Source organism: Cupressus sempervirens, chromosome 6 (assembly GCF_028749045.1).
Source record: "Cupressus sempervirens isolate cs-2001-9-10 chromosome 6, ASM2874904v1, whole genome shotgun sequence".
Taxonomy (NCBI): Eukaryota; Viridiplantae; Streptophyta; class Pinopsida; order Cupressales; family Cupressaceae; genus Cupressus; species Cupressus sempervirens.
In genome coordinates, this window is record NC_143123.1 from 209,964,762 (window position 1) to 209,980,792 (window position 16,031).

At 31.6% G+C, this 16,031-nt stretch overlaps 1 non-coding gene across 1 annotated transcript; it reads left to right on the forward strand.

Moving 5' to 3' along the window:
* Positions 1–2,265: 2,265 nt before the first annotated feature.
* Positions 2,266–2,348, forward strand: TRNAL-UAA (transfer RNA leucine (anticodon UAA)). Its single transcript has one exon. It is a non-coding gene; the product is annotated as a tRNA-Leu (tRNA).
* Positions 2,349–16,031: the final 13,683 nt, after the last annotated feature.

Here is a 16,031-nt window from a genome sequence, read left to right on the forward strand (position 1 = left end):
TGGAATATAATGGCCCACATGAGAGTTCATGTTTACAACCCTGTGTTTAATTCACATTTAGATCTAGTTCTATAGACATAAGTGAACCAAGTAGTCATATTACCACTTTCTCAATTTTATAACAAACATCCAACAAATACTAATTTTTAATATATTAATAAGTTGGTAAGTTACTTCTACATAATTTTCATAAACATTCCTTCATCAAAATTTGTCCCAAGTAAAAAAGAATTCATAAAATTATTTTATCAATTTTCATAATTATAATACAACTGATAATTGTACTTTTGAGATTCTTATTTCTATTTATTTAGTCTACCTTAGAATACATATGTTAATACTAATTATTATACTTTTGATATTCTTATTTTTGTTTATTAATCTATTTTTAAATAAATAAATAAAGAGGTGTGTGTGCGTGTGTGTGCTATAAAGTGATGTATAATATTTAGGCCCCTTCAACAAGTGTGACAATTGGTCAATACACAAAATAAAGTTGAAATATATAAATCGTGCAAATTAATCAAATAAAGAGTTTGGATGTATTGCATGACATAATATGTTATCATATGAAAGATAATTGTAGAATATATACACTATTGAAATGTTGAATTCAAATCAATTTTAGTGATTTTTTTAACAAATGAAATAACTCCTCCCAAGATTATATTAGTGTGGAATTCAATACTAAAGAAATAATGTAAATTAGATATCATTTGTTCACAAATATAGCAATATTACTAAGATATATACATTGAATAAAACATGTTTATAAGTTTTAACTATTATCTAGTTAATATGGAACAATTTCTTAGTTTTTAAATAAATACTGAAGTTATGTTTGAATATATATGTTATTCACATCACATACTAAGGAAAATCAAGCATGAGAAAATTAGGTCAATTTTGATTATTTAACACTTAGTGTAGGAATCAAACTTGATGTATGATGTTTAAGTGATTTGATTATTCTTTGATTATAAAGATTAATTAGAAAGAGCGATTGGAAAATAAGATTAGATTTGTTTTTGTCATATACATGTCCTATTAATTTGATGTTGAAGTTTACCTTTTAAAAATAATTTAAATTTAAAATCAATTATTTCATAATTATTTTTAACTTAATTTGGAAGAGATATAAAGAAAAAGCTAAGAAATGTCCATAAAATCTGTGAGCCAATTGGAAACTTTTGTGGAAACAATGCAGTGTAAATAATATTTAAAGGATTTGACAGAGCAGAAGCAGAAGAAATTGCTTGACCAGTGATATCACTGTTCATTTGAAGGGAAAATATTTTACATTTACAGAAGAAAAACAAATGCTAACAGTGATGAATGTGGACACAACATAGAATGCCATGCCAACACAAAGCAATTGCCTGTTGATAACAAAAGAAAAAATAAATTAAACTCTACTGAGCCGCCTCTTTTGTCTTCGCCAAATGCATGGTATTTGGTAGTATTAACAAGGGCTGCAGATCAGATAAGTTTCTGCAAAAGTCAGTCATAACAATTTTGATTTTGTCTCATTTATTTCTGGACAAATCAGCAAATTTCAACCCCAAGTCACCATTTGATTGTGATTATCAGTACAATTTTATCCTTGTCTTTTATTTCATAATAAAGTGAAGGGATTTACCCAAATGAAAGACTTGGATTTTATTTTCTTAAATATAGATTCTCTGTTTCTGTTCGAGTTAGAAACAGCAGGAGCGGATCTTACATATTTCCATGGAAGGATTGTTTTAGATTTCCACTTTTGCTCAGTTGTTTATAATCGATGTTTCATTACTTTTATAAAACAAAATCGATCCATGAGTCTTGACCTCCACAATTTTTGTTACGTTGGTCGTCAGAGCATTCTCCCTCTTTTATAGTACTCAATTTACAGAGCACTCAATCTGGGCATTTTTAAACAGCAAGTGAATAAAATGGAAAGCAACAATACTTGATTGACAAATCCTGCACAAACAATTAATAGAGATGCATTTCTAACTCATCTATATTAAAAGGTCTCTTCGTCGTTATCCTTTACACACAAAAATAGGGTAAAGATCATCCAATTCTGCTACTTCAAAGGAATCTAGTTAATAAGTAAGAAGGTTTCTGCAGTTTCTTTGATTCACTTACATCTACAGCTTCCATTTATGATGAACGTCTTATGTGAACTCTTTCTGTTTTACATATTGCGGTTTAAACAAAAAGTGCAAAATCGGGTGCTTTGGAAGCGAATGTATTCTAGAAAACTAGCAAAATGAATATGAAGCTGGTTTGCCCGAGAGGTTAAGGGGGAAGACTTAAGATCTTCTGCACATAAGTGCGCATGGGTTCGAACCCCATAGCCAGCAAAATACCCCGCTTAGTTGCAACTACTGGATTTCTAATTAAAAATATCCGTTTTGTTGCAACAACCGGTCCTCTTATCAGGTAATTAATTAATAGTCATTTCTTCTAATTTAAATTTTAAAATAAATTGTTTTCTCCATTTGATTGATGTAATGTGATTTTAAAAATTGATGATAAAAACACACACAATCAATCTTAGTCCGCTTTTTAGATAATTAATTAAAAGTCATTTATTCTATCTTAATGTAAGTTATTTAATTAACAGTCATTTCTTCTAACTTAATTTCTAAGCATATTTGAATGACTTTAAATAACCAAACTTCTAAATATTTGCCCTATTTTCTAGTAATTAATTAAAAGTCATTTCTTCTATCTTAATTTTTAGTTAATTAATTAATAGTCATTTCTTCTAACTTAATTTCTAAGCATATTGAATGACTTTAAACAAATAAGATTTTAGTTTTATAAAAGCAAATGTTAATTTTTAAGTTTTTCTTTACAAATGTTGACTGATATTTGTTTTGTATGTTATTGTCAAAATTTATATTCAGATGCATTTTTGTCACACAACGTTGTTAGTTTCGACATAATAACTAGATGAATATAGTGCAATTTTGTTTCTTTGAGTTAGAATTCTATAGAAATTATATATATTGTGTGTGTGTTTCTAATTATTGCTTACTTTTCAATTGGTCTACCTCTATTGTAAACAGTACATGTTAAGTTAATATAGAGTATACATTTGTTTACGAAAACAAGATTTCCCAAGTGTGTAATTTGTAGGTTTGTAAGTGTGGGTGTTGTTCAATGATTATGTGTGTAAAGATGATGATGACAATGAAAATGATGAAATTAGCATAAGAAATGTGTAAAAGGTAAGGGGTGAAATGATGATGTTAATATAAAGGTGTGAATGATTGAGATACTGATAATGATGGTGATGACGTGGGTAAATATAATGCTACATTTAAGAACCACCTATGATTTTGCCCCTACATAACCAAATAAATGATTTATCCAACGATTGACGATGATGAGGATTGTAAGAATTGCTTTAATACAATGTAAGAATTGTCTAAGACAATATGCCAAGATTTAGAGCCCAATGAATAACAAACTAGAGAGAAATAATATGATAAGAATAAGTTGTATCCTCACCAAGAATGCAATAGAATAAGATCAACTAGATCAATAGATGAATTGATTGAAATAAAAAATTGTCTCAATTAATGAATTACAAAACATATATGAGTTTGCTTATATAGGCAAAGAAATAAGAGACTATGATAAGGAGAAGATAAGCTTCACCCACACAAGGTAAAATTATATGTTTTTCCAAAGATAGATCATCCTCTAAATTATGCAATTAAGTATATGTAATATGTGAAGGATGATAATGTGAAGTGCACTAAAGGTATAGACGACACAAAAAGTGGAATGTGATAAATTCTATCACAACCTAATGTGGAATTTCTCTTACACTATGTGCAAATAAAGGTGCAAACGCTTAAGTGTCTCATATGTAAACTAATATGTATGGTATCTTAAATAAGGTTAAGTAAAGTGTTATTAGTGAATAGTTAATTACACCAACAAGAATAATGCAAGGATTAAGCATAACATATCTCATTTATAATGTTGTTGAGATTAAAAACAATACAAGCATTGAGAATGATATCCATAATAATGATAATTTTGTAAAGCGGGTCATGCGTTACAACAATGATGGAAACAAAACTAATGAAATTTTCTAGACAATGCACTACATTATTGATTAAGATTGTTGCCATTTGGATGAATTATTGCTATGATTATTTGAAGTGTGAGGAGTTTATGATAAGTCAATTAGATATGAGTCATAGAGCTAGGTGATTATGTTGGAACTGTTGTCAATCAAGATTGCGCCTATAGTGAGATATAAAATCTAGCTATCTTGCTAGAACATGAAAACTCTCTCGGGTGGTAGGTTGTCCTAAAACGAGAGATGAATCTCTAGAAGCCAGGCTAGTTCCTAAATTGTAATCACCTAATCCTAAATTATACACGAGATAAGGGGTAAGAAGTGAATGACAAATAATGAATACTAACCTAAATGAGGTGATACATCGATGATTTTGAATGTAACTTCAATCAAATCAACACGAATTACAAAAGACACAATTGATTCACAATACTCAAACAAACATGCAACTACAAAAGTGTTTCTATGCAAGGATTGGGATCTTCTACTTTTAAAGAGATACCCAAGTTTCACTAATTTTCTACAAAAGAACAATGATCACAAACAAAGACATGTAATAACATGTATCAAGATTCAAATCTGCAATAAAGAATGCAACTTAAATAAAGGCAAACACAACATTAAAGTAAAAAAATCACAATATTGCATGAGAATCAATGAGAAGGAACTGCTAAATTTCTATAACCAATGCTGAAAAAATCTCTACTACAAATGTGCTCTTACAATCAATTCAAAATCTGTAATGTGCAAAAATCTAAATCCGAAAGAAGATCCCTCATAATGAGGTGAATGTACAATATACAGAAATCATAACCCTAACTCGGATTCCAAGATCATGCCTAGAAAAAATTAGTCAAAAATGACAAAAAATATGAAGAAGCCTCTGAAAATTGCTCTCAACCACCTGCCCAACCAATAGATAACTCGAAAACTACCTCTAGCTCCTCAAAATCATGCACAAAAACCCAAACTCGGATCCATCAAGCAACCCAAAAACATATAGCATGTAAAACTCCTCATAATTATGCAAAATATGCATAAAATAGGCTCTCAATATGAATTGCATGCATAACTACCCTTAACTAATCTATAAATCACCAAAAATAGCATTAATCTACTCCATCATCACATGAGAATCTCGAACTGCCCTTAGCCTCCAAAAATAGCCCTTGTTAATTGAATGTCCCTTTAGAGTTTGAAAATAGACACAATTTCCCCTCCTTGCATTAAGACATTAAAATCGTTAACTCTACTTAATTCTCATTTATTTTAATTAATAAAATCAAAGGTTTTATAATTGTAACCATTTGATTTATTAATTTTGCAATCAAAAGTTCTTTTTATTATATTTAATATTAACGTGTTATTATTTATTTATTTTATCAATTTTTCATAAACATGTTAGTATTAGATATAATAAAGGGAATATATCTTTTATAAGTGCATTAAATCATTAATAATCATAGTCGTTTAAGCACTTATAAAATGTGTTTATTTATTTTATTTATTTATTTAAGTTTTTAATATGCATAGCATGAAAAATATAACATTTATTCATTTAATGCATATAAAAACTTAAGTAAATGAATAAAATTAGATTTTCTAAAGATCATATAATGCCTATATGCATGGACCCAAAATTTTATTCAATGGAGTTTATGCGTTTTTATGCAAGGCAAAAAAAAAAAGTGCAAAGACTTAGTTTAATTTTCTCATTTGGAGTTTACGCATGAGATGAAGGATAGGGTTTCATAACCCTAGCCGCTTGGAGAATATCTTGCTGTGATTTGTTCTTTCGTGATTTCTTGCTGCCATATATTTGCTCCTTTGGTCTACGGGTTTTCTTTAGACATGGGTTGTTTGGTATTGATCTTTAGTTGGACAACAACGTTTTATGCTAGCCATGGATGCATTTCTCCCTACGAGTTTTAATTTGGACGTAGTTATTTGGATGCCTTGCTTGTTGGATGCCATATTCTGAGTCTTTTGTGTGGGAAATCACTGCTTGCATCAGATGAATGGTCGCCATGAGCTATGAATCTACTAGTTACGAATTTCTCCCTTGTTTGGACGATTGTATGTAACCCTTGGCGTGAGCTTTATTTGCTGGGTTGTATGGAGTTTATGGGCCGGTTATAGATGGATTTTTCCTAGCTCGAATTTGTGCTATAGACGTCATATTTTCTTGCAGATTATGGGCATGATTTTTTGTATCAATGGTATGTTGCATATTCTTTATAGTATTGGAGTTATCATCAAATGCAATTATGGGTTTTTTCTTTCAGCCAGTTTATCTTCTCCTTGCGAATTTACTTGCTGTATATATGAATCTCTTCTCCATGTCTCAAATGTATAAGATTTTCTATCTGCAGTCTCTTGCGTTACTTGGACATTTTGGATATTCTTGCTATCTGCTTCATTCTTTGCATTGGATAATTAACATAGGCATAAATCTTAATTCCTTTATACTATCCTTTCGATAAACATCTATAGAATCTTTTCTATTTCTACTCAGTTCCTGCTCGACATCTTTAATAAAATCCCTTTGTAAACTGAAGAGCTAATTCATATGAATCTATAAATGTAACCTTCAGATCTTAAAATAAACTAGATTTCTTCCTTAGGACTATGTCAATCTTCTAACTTCAGCAAGCATACATATATCATATATGAAGTTTCACCTTAATACTGCACTCTCAGACTTGTATGATGAGACTTGCCTTACACAATCTGATTTCTCTCTTAAAATACTCCCAACTCACATATTTGGATGTTATCTTGCACTTTGAGTAGCTAGGCTTCAAGGCCTTCCATAGGCTTTTTAAAAAAAATGAGAATACATTGATAACATGAGGACCCTCTACACATGTATGCTTCAACCCATCATACATGAAATACCTGCACGTGCATTTGGACACATCAAGCATATCATACCATTTACCAAGTGTAGAACACTTTTATCAACATATTCTGACTTGAAAACCTATATCCCAATATTCAAAACTGAAATGACCTTGATTGAACCATGTGATGGCCCAAGAGAAATAGTAGCCATGCAGAAGAATATTTCTATTTTATAGTTAATGTTGTGCCTGTAACAATCAGAATTGCCTGGATCGCAAAGTGTTAAGACAAGGTTCACAAAGGATGATTTGCGCCTTGCGTGACCATGACTGATGATGTGGACAAATTGTTTTCACTTCTTAACCTCATGCTGATTTTGTTAACTGTGGTTGCCATATCTCATGGGTTTTTCCTTGGTATAAACCTGTTATTTCTACATTTTGTTGCTGTTATATACAAGATCATACATTATGCAGGTGAAATCATTAGATTTCTAGTTGTGCTTTGACCATTCTGCTACCGGATATTATGTTGAAAATATTATTGCTATTGTAACATTAAATTTGCAACTTTTCCCCTAAATCTTGCTTTTCCACATGCATATTTATGCTCAGTTTATTTGATTTTTTTTAATAACAGAAAATAAACATCTTACCATTTATGTTGTAGCTTGTATTACGCTTATCAGTTTTCCATTTTTGCATACATATTACAGCTACAACAACACCTTTGTTGTTAAATTCTCTTTTGTTCATGCCTGGAAATTTGTCTTTAATGTATACTTGTAAAGATCTAATTCCTTTAGCTTGTAGACTCAAAATTCTATATGCCCTCCATGATTTGACTGAAAGGTTTCATACCTCATGTCTTCAATCTCCTATAATGGTTCAACTAGAAGGTTCCATACTTGTAATTTATGTATGCCCCCTCAATAGTTTCCCCATGTCTTTAGTCTTCACCTCTACATGATTTGACCAGAAGGTTTCATGCTCATAATTTGTGTGTCCCTTCGATAGCCTCCTCAGGCCTTCAGTCTTGGCCATACATGATTTGACCAAAAGGTTTCACGCTTATAATTTATGTGTGTCCCTTTGATAGCCTCCTTAGTCCTTCAGTATTGGCCCCTACATGATTCAATTGAAAGGCTTCAAGCGTGTAATTTATGCAAGATCCTTTGACAACCTCAACCTTCATACTTGTATCTGCACATGGAACAGACTCATTAGTATAAACATGTTTTATTTTTCAGATTTCTCTTGCCTTCTTGTCTTTTAACATAGTTATCTGAATAACCATGTTGTAGGAACAATAGAGTATAGATGACATGAAAGTTTTCCATTGCTCAGTTCATATGAACTGACCCATCTCTTCTTTCATTTTTTGCAAGTTTATTCTTAGATGGAGATGCGGGTTCAACCCTTCAACATTCATTACAACAAACCTTCTGTTCAGGCAATGGATGTCTTTCCTCTTATCTTATTTCCAGTACTTTTTTGTTTATACAATGTGTTTAATTCAAATATTATGTTAGGATCTAAGAATGCTTGTGATATCTGAATGCATTGTATTTAAGTACTATGTAAAACATTGAACACTTTGTACCTCATCAAAACAACTTTGGATATTTCAATAAAAAATGTACTATTTTGGTACTTATATTCTAAATAAAAGCAATCAATTTTCCTATTTATTGATTCTTGTACGTGTACTTTCTGCATTCTTTTCATTTTGTGATATGCATTCTCAACAACTAAACACATTTAGTCAACAATTAAAACACACTTAGTTCATCATATAACATAGCAATTTAGAAGGTATGTTAAATTGGTAACATTTTTGGCAACCTCTCAAGGTTGTTTGCCAGCTAAATAGTAGTAGACCAGCTACCTTGTAAATCCATTGGATATAGAGTCATCTTTAGCATTTAGAAAACATAACGTTCTCAAAATTTAGAAAAATATCAAACTGAAAACATTGCTGAAATAAACACACCTCACCACACCAAACTGAAAACTGAAAACTGAAAGCTAAACTGAAAAACAAATATGTTAGTTGCCATAGGATCTCATAGCTGTTTGTTTTGATAACCAAGATGGAATTGTATCACAACAAAGAGATAAACATGGTTTCTTTTCTAATCTCTTTTCTGTGACAAAACAATTGTATCGTGGTTGTGAGGACTGATAGTTGCTGGATGTTATGACACCTTGCAAATTTGGCTAAAAATCTATTGAAAAACAACTGCAAAACCTCAACTGCTAAGCTTGAATGTGTACCTTGCATCATAACAGCAATATGGTGTGTTATTTATGATTGTACTAGGGTGGTATACCAGCTATTTTGGAGTAACCATTCCTCCTATTTTTTAGTGTTTTCATGTTTTACATAGCGGTATATCAGTCTAGTATATTGGTGGATAATACATCATATTACTATTATGCAGCAAGATACTTATTCAAGTCATCCATAATTCAAAATTAGAATTTATACTTGTTTTTCTGAAAATATTCCAAAAGGATCTATGCCAGCAATATGCCTGAATGTTCTCTGATTTCTTTATAGCTGAATGGTTGAAAACTACGTCATGTCATCATGAACTTGTTATAAACCAATGGAGTATGTATGATTCAAGGCATTGGAATTCATTCCATTCTTTGTGTGATATGTACCTCATGTATTGATGGCAGATTGATAATGATTTGTTGTAGTTTCCAGTTTTATTACTAACAACTAACATGCTGAAACAACACTTATTGAAATTTGAAAACTAAATCACACCTAAGCTACCCTAAACTAATCAATCATCAAGATCCTCAAATACATCCATTTACTAACTAATTGAAATAGCTCCCTTTTCTGAACAATAGAGGGTAGATTTCATGCATCCATACAACTGGAATGATATAGTATGCGAGTACAACTATTAGCTATACTTAAACATATTCTGAAAGTAATAGGCTAGTTCACCTACCTCTTGAATATGATCAAAATTAACATATATCTGAGATGTGTATGCAAGTGGGAACTTCTCTTTAATTTCTGAAGCTTCATGTTTTAGATCCATCCTAGCACAATGTCTAATAGGGTAGTCCTTTGTGATGACAAATTCTAGCTCACGCATTATGATTAACGTTTTCATCCTTCCTTTCAAGCATAATATCAAACTAATTTGGAATATTAAATTCAAGAGAATTAAGAGGCAAGGGAATCATTTCATATACTTGATGTTGCTGATCAAAAATTAACTCCTCCAATTGTACCATATCATTATTAAGAAAATAACAGAAGTCTTCAATAACACTTTCCTAGTCCTCATAAAAATACATACCTTTGACATCAGCAATTTTTTGATTGACCTGTTCCTCATACACCAAAACTGTGTTTTTTTCTACTTCTTGGCATCTGTCTTCAACATTGTCTTCATGTTTATGCCTTTGAACTAGTAATAAACCAACTTTATCCTTGCATTCTTGTTGATCAAAGATTGATAAATCTACTTGTTCCAACATATTTTTATTATTACCAGTAATAGATGAAGAGACTACAACCAATGCATCAGCCTGAACTTGACTGTCCCTACAGGTTTCCTCAATAATAACTGTCTGTACTTGATTTGCCTTATCTATTGATAGATAAGGAATGTCTAATTCTGTAATAAATTTTTCCATTTCATCCCAAAAAGCAACCTCCTTTTTTTCATTTTCAACCTTAAGAAAGATAGGATTGTTACATACCTTAGTTGAACTATCTTGTTTGACCAAAACAATTAAATCATCTTCCTCTTCTTGCTGTCCCGAAGCCAATGTGAGTATTTTTTGATTTTCCTCTTGTTCAACATGAACTTCATATTCTTCCTCACCCACAAAACTAGGGAGCTCTTTAAACAAATCAAGTGGACCTTGGAAACTATCAACTTTTTCTATATGAGAAACTTCTTGTGGTGGATCATGCTGAATTGGAACATCTGAAATTGATTGAGCTTTAGGAATGAGTTTGTTATATGACAATATTTGATGAAGTACAAGTTCTTCCTTTTCTTGCTTGATGAAGTATGGGTAACTTGAATTCTAAATTTGATCATCTTTTAAGTTTTCATATGAGGTTTCCAACCTTCTGATTATAATCCTTTAATCTTGTAGCTCATTGTCATGAAATTCTTCATGTACTCTCAATTTCCTTTGAAAATCTTCTTCATACTTTTGACATTGTACCTCATACTGATGTTCTTTTTCAACAAGAAGTTCTTCATAGCGTCTTCTTTCTTTAGCCAACTGATTTAAAAAACTTTCATGCATTTCTTCAACTTCTTGCTCATGAATATGGGCTTGATGAGCTAACTCATCCATATGTGCTTGAAAGTCATGCTGCCTCTTAAGCTCATTTATCTAATTGTTAAAATCCTGCAACATATCTTTTAATTCATCATGTCGTTTTCTAGTCTCTTTAAATTCCTGGAGTTCACGTTGAATCTCATAATCTTGAGTCTGATAACAACTTTGAGCATTCAAATAAATTGTTGTTGGAGTAAAATCAACATTTTGACTATGTGTATATGACTGATAAGGATCTTGATATACATTTTTGTCATAATATGAAGATGGGTACACTGACTTGCCATAATAATTTGACATATATGCTCACATAGTAAGTTGGAAATTTGAATATAAAATTGTAATGAACATACCAACAACTGATCTTTATGAAACCAAGTGAATTCTTCCTTTTCCAAGTTGCCAAGTGTGTGTAAATTTTGGCTCCAAAGGTTGAAATATTGATCTTCACACCAAAAACTAGCAAATTAATGTAACTCAAATGAACTGAGAATTAGTTCATGTCCCACTGGGCATGCCAAAAAATTGTTGTCAATCAGGATTGTGCCTATAGCGAGATATAAAATCTAGCTATCTTGCTGAAACATGGAAACTCCCTCGGGTGGTGCATTGTCCTAAATCGAGAGATGAATCTTCGGAAGCTAGGCCGGTTCCTAAATTCTGATCACCTAATCCTAAATTATATGCAAGATAAGGGGTAAGAAGTGAATGAAAAATAATGAATACTAACCTAAATGAGGTGATGCACCAATGGTTTTGAATGTAACTTCAATCAAATCAACACGGATTACGAAAGACAAAATTGATTCACAACACCCAAACAAACATGCAACCACAAAAGTATTTCTATGCAAGAATCGAGATCTTCTACTTTGAAAAGGATACCTAAGTTTCACCAATATTATGCAAAAGAACAATGATCACAAATAAAGACCTATAATCATACGTATCAAGATTCAAATCTGCAGTAAGAAATGTAACTTAAGTGAAGGTGAACACAACATTAAAGTAAAAAATTTACAATATTGCACGAGAATCAATTAGAAGGAACCATTGAATCTCTATAACCAACGCTGCAAAAATCTCTGCTACAAATGTGCTCTTACAATCAATTCAAAATCTGCAATGTGCAAAAATCTAAATCCTAAAGAAGATCCCTCATAATGAGGTGAATGTACAATATATAGAAATCATAACCCTAACTCAGATTCCAAGATTATGCCTAGAAAAAATCAGTAAAAAATGATGAAAACTACGAAGAAGCCTCTGAAAACTACTCTTAACCACCTATCTGACTGATAGATCACTCGAAAATTGCCTCTAGCTCCTCAGAGTCATGCACAAAAACCCAAACTCGGATCCATCAAGTAACCCAAAAATATAGCATGTAAAACTCCTCATAATTATGCAAAATATGCATAAAATAGGCTCTCAATATGAACTGCATGCATAACTGCCCTTAACTGATCCATAAATCATCAAAAATAGCACTAATCTGCTCCATCATCACATGAGAATCTCGAACTACCCTTAGCCTCCAAAAATAGCCCCTGTTAACTAAATGTCCCTTTAGAGTTCGAAAATAGACACAATTCCCCCCCCCTTGCATTTAGGCATTAAAATTGTTAACTCCACTTAATTCTCATTTATTTTAATTAATAAAATCAAAGGTTTTATAATTGTAACCATTTGATTTATTAGTTTTACAATCAAAAGTTCTTTTTATTATATTTAATATTAACATGTTTATTCATGTGTTATTTTTAATTTATTTTATCAATTTTTCATAAACACGTTAGTATTCGATATAATAAAGGGAATATATCTTTTATAAGTGCATTAAATCATTAATAATCGTAGTTGTTTAAGCACTTATAAAATATGTTTATTTTGTTTATTTGTTTATTTAAGTTTTTAATATGCATTGCATGAAAAATATAACATTTATTCATTTAATGCATATAAAAACTTAAGTAAATGAATAAAATTAGATTTTCTAAATATCATATAATACCTACATGCATGGACTCAAAATTTTATTCAGTGGAGTTTATGTGTTTTTATGCAAGGCAAAAAACAAAAGTGCAAAGACTTTGTTTAATTTTCTCATTTGGAGTTTACGCATGAGATGAAGGATAGGGTTTCATAACCTTAGCCACCTAGAGAATATCTTGCTGCAATTTGTTCTTCTATGATTTCTTGCTGCCATATATTTGCTCCTTTGGTCTGCGGGTTTTCTTTAGACATGGGATGTTTGGTATTCATCTTTGGTTGGACGACAACTTTTTATGCTAGTCGTGGATGCATTTCTCCCTATGAATTTTAATCTGGACGTGGTTATTTGGACGCCATATTTTGAGTCTTTTGTGTGGGAAATCGGTGCTTGTGTGGGATGAATGGTTGCCATGATCTATGAATCTGCTGGTTACAAATTTCTCCCTTGTTTGGATGGCTGTATGTAACCCTTGGTGTGAACTTTATTTGTTGGGTTGTATGGAGTTTATGGACTAGTTATAAATGACTTTTTCCTAGCTTGACGTTGTGCTATAGACATCATATTTTCTTACAGATTCTGGGCATGATTTCTTGTATCAATGGTATGTTGCATATTCTTCATAGTATTGGAGTTATCACCAAATGTAATTCTGGGTTTTTTCTTTCAGCCGTTTGATCTTCTCCTTGCGAGTTTACTTGCTATATATATGAATCTCTTCTCCATGTCTCAAATGTATAAGATTTTATGTCTGCAGTCTCTTGCGTTACTTGGACATTTTGGATATTCTTGCTATCTGCTTCATTCTTTGCATTGGATAATTAACATAGGCATAAATCTTGATTCCTTTATACTATCCTTTCGATAAACATCTATAGAATCTTTTCTATTTCTACTTAGTTCCTGCTCAACATCTTTAATAGAATCCCTTTGTAAACTAAAAAGCTAATTCATATGAATCTGTAAATGTAACCTTCAGATCTTAAAATAAACTAGATTTCTTCCTTAGGACTATGTCAATCTTCTAACTTCAGAAAGCATACATATATCATATATGAAATCTCACCTTAATATTGCACTCTTAGACTTGTATGATGAGACTTTCCTTACACAATATTCTTTCACTCTTAAAATACTCTCAACTCACATATTTGGATGTTATCTTGCACTTTGAGTAGCTGGGCTTCAAGGCCTTCCATAGGCTTTAAATAAAAAGAGAGAGAATACATTGATAACATGAGGGCCCTCTACACATGTAAACTTTAGCCCATCATACATGAAATACCTGCACGTGCATTTGGACACATCAAGCATATCATATCATTTACCAAGTGTAGAACACTTTTATCAACATATTCTAACTTGAAAACTTGTATCCCAATATTCAAAACCGAAATGACCTTGATTGAACCATGTGATGGCCCAAGAAAAACAATAGGCATGCAAATGAATATTTTAATTTTCCAGTTAATGTTGTGCTTGTAAGAATCAGCAATGTGGCAATTGTAAGTATTATCCATTAACATAACCACTAAATTGCCTAGATTTCAAAGTGTTAAGACAAGGTTCACAAAGGCTGATTTTTGCCTTGCGTGACCATGACTTATGATTTGGACAAATTATTTTCACTTCTTAACCTCATGCTGATTTTGTTAACTATGGTTTCCATATCTCATGGTTTTTTTTTTGTTATAAACCTATTGTTTTTGCATTCTATTGCTGTTATATACAAGATCATATGTTATGCAGGTGAAATCATGAGATTTCTGGTTGTGCTTTGACCATTCTGCTACCAGATATTATGTTGAAAATATTATTGCTATTGTAACATAAAATCTGCAACTTTTTCCTCTGAATCTTTCTTTTCCACACGCATATTTATGCTTTGTTTATCTAATTTTTTTTAATAACAGAAAATAAACATCTTACCATTTATTTTGTAGCTTGTATTATGCTTATCAGTTCGCCATTTTTGCATACATATTACAACTACAACAACACCCTTTGCTATTAAATTCTCTTTTGTTCATGCCTAGAAATCTATCTTTAATGTATACTTGTAAAGATTTAATTCCTTCAGCTTGTAGACTCAAAATTCTATATGCCCTCCATGATTTGACTGAAAGGTTTCATACCTGTAACACATGTACGTCCCTTTAACAATCTCCTCGTGTCTTCAATCTCCTGTAATGGTTCAACTAGGAGGTCCCATACTTATAATTTATGTATGCCCCCTCAACAATTTCTCCATGTCTTTAGTCTTCACCTCTACATGATTTGACCAGAAGGTTTCACGCTTATAATTTATGCATGTCCCTTCAATAACCTCCTTAGTCCTTCAGTCTTGGCCCCTACATGATTTAGTCGAAAGGCTTCAAGTGTGTAATTTATGCAAGATCCTTCAACAACCTCAACCTTCATACCAGTATCTGAACATGGAACAAACTCATTAGTATAAACATGTTTTATTTTTCAGATTTCTCTTGCCTTATTGTCTTTTAACATAGTTATCTGAATAACCATGTTGTAGGAACAATAGAGTATAGATGATAAGAAAGTTTTCCATTGCACAGTTCATATGAACTGACCCATCTCTTCTTTCATTTTTTGCAGGTTTATTCCCAGATGGAGATGTGGGCTCAACCCTTCAACATTCAGCACAAAAAACCTTTCGTTTAGGAAATGGAAGCCTTTCCTCTTATCTTCTTTTCAGTACTTTTCAGTTTATACAATGTGTTTAATTCAAATATTATGTTAGGAGCTGAGAATGCTTGTG